This window comes from Eumetopias jubatus, unplaced genomic scaffold (assembly GCF_037043125.1).
Source record: "Eumetopias jubatus isolate StellerSeaLion01/CBP00866 unplaced genomic scaffold, mEumJub1_p1.0 scaffold_11, whole genome shotgun sequence".
Taxonomy (NCBI): domain Eukaryota; kingdom Metazoa; phylum Chordata; class Mammalia; order Carnivora; family Otariidae; genus Eumetopias; species Eumetopias jubatus.
Genome location: NW_028274817.1, coordinates 60,001,273 through 60,006,699, shown reverse-complemented (window position 1 = coordinate 60,006,699; position 5,427 = coordinate 60,001,273). Strand labels below are relative to the sequence as shown.

General features: G+C 35.2%; 1 pseudogene; it reads right to left on the bottom strand.

Moving 5' to 3' along the window:
• Window positions 1-2,566: 2,566 nt before the first annotated feature.
• On the bottom strand, window positions 2,567-3,388 carry LOC114207548 (heterogeneous nuclear ribonucleoprotein D-like pseudogene; annotated as a pseudogene).
• Between the last annotated feature and the right edge of the window lie 2,039 nt (window positions 3,389-5,427).

The window sequence follows — 5,427 nt, the reverse complement described above, 5'->3', positions numbered from 1 at the left end:
ATGGCCAATGTCAAAGAGGTTACTACCTGTGTTCTCTTCTAGAATTTTTATGGTTTCTGGTCTAACATCAGGTCTTTAATCCATTTTGAATTTACATTTGTGTATGGTGTATGAAAGTGGTCCAGTTTCATTCTTTTTCATGTGGCTGTCCAGAATTCCAACACCATTTGATGAAGAGACTGTTTTTGTTCTATTGGATATTCTTTCCTGCTTTGTTGCAGATTAATTGACCATATAGTTCTGGGTTCATTTCTGGGCTTTCTATTTTGTTCTATTGATCTATGTGTCCATTTTTGTACCAGTAATATACTGTCTTGATCATTACAGCTTTGTAATATGAAGTATGGAATTGTGATCCCTCCAGGCTTATTTTTCTTTTTCAAGATTGCTTTGGCTATTCAGGGTCTTTTGTGGTTCCATACAAATTTTAAGTTTGTTTGTTCTAGCTCTGTGAAAAATGCTGATGGTATTTTAATAGGGATGACATCAAACTTGTAGATTGCTTTGGGTGTATAGATATTTTAACAATATTTGTTCTTCTAAACCACAAACATGGAATGTCTTTCCATTTCTTTGTGTCATCTTCAATTTCTTTCATAAGTGTCTTACAGCTTTCAAATTATAGGTTTTCACATCTTTGGTTAGGTTTATTCCTAGATATCTTACTGTTTTTGATGGAATTATAAATGGGTTCTTTCCTTAATTTCTCTTTCTGCTGCTTCATTATTGGTGTATAGAAATCCAATAAATTTATGTATGTTGATTCAGTATCCTACAATTTTACTGAATTTGTTTATACCTTCTAGAAGGTTTTTTTTTTTTCTTTTTGTGGAGTCTTTTGGGTTTTCTATATAGAGAATCATGTCACCTGCAAATAAAGAAAGTTTGACTTCTTCCTTGCTGATTTAGATGTCTTTTATTTCTTTTTGTTGTCTGATTGCCGTTGTTAGGACTTCCTGTACTATGTTGAATAAAAGTGGTAAGAGTGGACAGACATCCTTCTTTTGTTCTTGACAATAGAGGAAGAGTTCTCAATTTTTCTTCATTGAGGATGGTAATAACTGTGGGTTTTTCATATATTGCCTTTATTATGTTGAGGTAAACTGACGTTGTTGAAGGGTTTTTTTTAATCATTAATGAGTGTTTTACTATGTCAAATGCTACTTCTGAATCTATTGAGATGATCATAGGGTTCTTATCATTTCTTTTATTAATGTGGTATATCATGTTAATTGATTTGTGAATATTGAGCCACATTCCTGCAAGACAGGAGTAAATCACACTTGAATGTAGTGAATAATTTTTTTTATGCTTTGTTCAATTTGGTTTTTAAGTATTTTATTGAGGATTCTTGAATCTATGTTCATCAGAGTTATTGGCCTGTAGTTCTTTTATTGTGGTGTCTTTATCTGGTTTTGGCATCAGGGTAATGCTTGCCTCAGAATGAATACGGAAGTTTTCCTTCCATTTCTATTTTTTGGAATAGTTTGAGAAGAATAGGTATTAACTCTTCTTTATATGTTTGATAGAATTCATCATGAAGCCATCTGGCCATGGTTTTTTGTTTGTTGGGATTTTTTTGATTACTGATTCTATTTCTTTGCTGGTTATTGGTGTGTTCAAGTTCTCCATTTCTTGCTTTTACAATTTTGGTACTTTACATGTTTATAGGAATTTATCAATTTATTCTAGGTTGTCCTTATGTTGGTATATAAATTTCATAATATTCTATTATAACTGTTGGTATTTCTGTGTAGTTGGTTGCTATTTCTGTTCTCTCATTTGTGATTTTATTTATTTGGGTCTTTATCTTTTCTTTTTGATAAGTCTGGCTAGAGGTTTATCAATTTTATTGATTTTTCCAAGAACCAACTCCTGGTTTAATTGATCCGTTCTATTGGATTTTTTTTCAAGTTTTTACTTAAATTCCAATTAGTTAACACAGTGTAATATTAGTTTCAGGTGCAGAATTTTGTGATTCATCACTTACATACAACACCCAGTTCTCATCACAAGTGCCCTCCTTAATACCCATCACCCATTTAACTCATCCCTCGCCCACCTTCTCTCCAGCAAATTTCAGTTTTTCTCTATAGTTAAGAGTCTGTTTTATGACATTCATCTTTCTTCCCCCCTCCAAGTTCATCTGTTTTGTTTCTTTTATTCCACATGTGAGTGAAATCATATGGTATTTGTCTTTCCCTGACTGATTTATTTCACATAGCATATTGCTCTCTAGCTCCATCCACGTTGTGGCAAATGGCAAAATTTCATTCCTTTTTTTTTTTCACATAAGGAAACATTTATTTGAGGTTTAACATGAAATCATACAAATAAAATCTGTATAAACACAAATCCACATCGAGTCATAAAACAGATAGCAAAAGACAAAATAAAAAAGAAAACTAATTGGCAGCTATATACATTTGGATACAGTTGTGTCTTGTACACTAGAAAGGCCTTTACAAAATAATCATCTTAGATCAACAGAAGACCAATCTTCAATGTCATCCTACAGGATGGGTCAACTTTAGCAATCTCCTCCTGTTTTTTCCAAAGTCCTCCTTTAGTATGGCTGGTGGTTGTTTTGGTGATTGCCACACCCTTAAGACGCCTTGCTGTAAGTGCTCTGTTGGCCGCTGTAATCTGCATATCCCTGTCCATATCCATAATTCCCAAGTTACACCTAGTATAATCATAGCCACCATAGCGACTATAGATTTGATCACCACCATAGACACTATTGTAATTTCCATATCCTTGATCATAATAGTTATTAAATCTTTGGTTCCAGTTTTGGCCCTGACATCGTCCACAACCCCTAGTGCCACCTCATCCACCAGCTGCAACACCTCTTCCTCTTTTTTGTTGCCTATATACCTCTTTGGCTGGTGCAACTTTGATTTCACACTTCTCAGAAACAATTTGATGATATCTGCTTTTTAACAATTTCTCTATTAGCTCTTTATCTGTATATGTGATAAAACAAAATCCTCTTCTTTCATTTGTTTTTGTATCCATGGGAAGTTCAATATTTTCAATCTCTCCAAAGGCTCCAAAAATAGTCTTTAATTTGTTCTTCAGAAGTATCTGGGTTCAATCCATCCACAAAAACCTTTTTGGGTTTTTTTTTCCCTTTTAAATCTTTGGTCCATTTGAGGTCTATCAATCTGCCATCCAGTTTGTGTTCTTTCAGTTCCAAAACCTTATCAACACTAGCAGCACCTTTCAAAAGCACAAATCCAAATCCTCTTGATCTTCTAGTCATTGGATCTGTTTTAATTGTACAGTCTACAACTTCCCCAAATCAAAACAAATATTCAGTCAGATCTTTCTTGCTTGTATTCCAGCTCAAACCTCCAATAAACATTTTACCATCATCCTGTTGATTCTTTTTTAAAAATTTTTAAAGATTTTATCTATTTATTTGACAGAGAGTGAGAGAGCACAAGCAGGAGGAGCAGTAGAAAGAGAGGGAGAAGCAGAGCCTGATGCGGGACTCAATCCCAGGATCGTGGGATCATGACCTGATCCAAAGGCAGACGCCTAAACATCTGAGCCACCCAGCTGCCCCATCCTGTTGATTCTTGCTTACATTGATCTTGGATCAGTCTGTGAATTCCTCTATGTTGCTGTACTCCTTCATGTCCTCCATAATGGTGGAGTTGTCAGCCAGGGTTGCTGGCCCACAGCCCAGGTCATGACAGAAGTGCAGTGGAGTGTTGTATGGAGTTCAATTTAAAATGGTGGCAGAAGAGCTCCATTCTTTTTTATAGCTGAGTAATATCCAAATACACACACACACACACACACACACACACACACACACACACACACACACACACACCGTATCTTCTTTATCCATTCATTAGATGATGGATATTTAGGCTCTTTCCATAATTTGGCTATTGCTGATAATGCTGCTGTAAACATCAGGGTTTATGTATCCCTTTGAGTATTTTTTTATCCTTTGGGTAAATACCTACTAGTGTAATTGCTGAGTCATAGGGTAGTTCTATTTTTAGCTTTTTATGGAACCTCCGTAATGTTTTCCAGAGTGGCTGCACCAGTTTGCATTCCAACCAAAGAGCAAGACAATTCCTGTTTCTCCAAATTCTCACCAACATTTGTTGTTTCCTGTGGGGTGTTAATTTTAGCCATTCTGAGAGGTGTAAGGTGATATCTCAGGGTAGTTTTGATTTGTATTTCCCTGATGATCAGTGATGTTGAGCATCTTTTTTTTATTAAGATTTTATTTATTTGTCAGAGAGAGAGAGAACAAGCAGGGAGAGCAGCAGGCAGAGGGAGAGGGAGAAGCAGACTCCCCACTGAGCAGGGACCCCCCAATTCAGGACTCCATCCCAGGACCCTGGGATCAGATCATGACCTGAGCCAAAGGCAGACACTTAACTGGCTGAACAACCCAGGCATCCCAAGCATCATTTCATGACATGTTTCATTTGTATGTTTTCTTTGGAAAAATGACTCTTCATGTCTTCTGCCCATTTCTTAACTGGATTATTTGTTTTTTGGGTGTTGAGTTTGGTAGTTTTTATATATTTTGGATAGTAATCCTTTATCATGTATGTCATTCACAAATATTCTGTCTCATACCATAGGTTGCCTTTTAGTGTTGTTGATTTTCTCCTTTGCTGTGCAGAAGTTTTTATCTTGTTGAAGTCCCAATAGTTTATTTTTCCTTTTGTTGCCCTTGCCTCAGGAGACATATCTAGTAAGAAGTTGCTATGGCCAATGTGAAAGTGCTTACTGCATGTGATCTCCTCCAGGATTTTGATGGTTTCCTATCTCCCATTCAAGTGTTTCATCCATTTTGAACTTATTATTGTGTACAGTATAAGAAAGTATCTAGTTTCCTTCTTTTGCATATTGATGTACAGTTTTCCCAACACAATTTGTTGAAAAATTTTTTCTAACTGGATAGTCTTTCTTGCTTTGCCAAATATTAGTTGACCATATCATCATAGGTCCATTTCTGGATTTTCTCTTCTGTTCCATTAATTTATATGTCTGTTTTTGTGCCAGTACCATACCGTTTTGCTACAGCTTTATAATATAATTTGAGGTCTAGAACTGTGATGCCTCCAGCTTTGCTTTTCTTTTTCAAGATTGCTTTGGCTATTTGGGTTCCTTTGTGGTTCCATACAAATTTTAGGATTGTTTGTTCTAGCACTGTGAAAGATACTGGTGGTATTTTCATAGAGATGGCATTAAATGTGTACATTGTTTTTGGTATTATAGAAATTTTAATATTTGTTCTTCCAATTCATGAATATGGAATGTGTTTCTATTTTTTGTGTCCTCTTCAATTTCTTTCTTTCTTTTTTTATTGTTCAGTTTTTTTTATTTTTTTTTTGTTCAGTTAGCCACTGACATTATTAGTTTTTGATGTAGTGTTCAATGATTCAT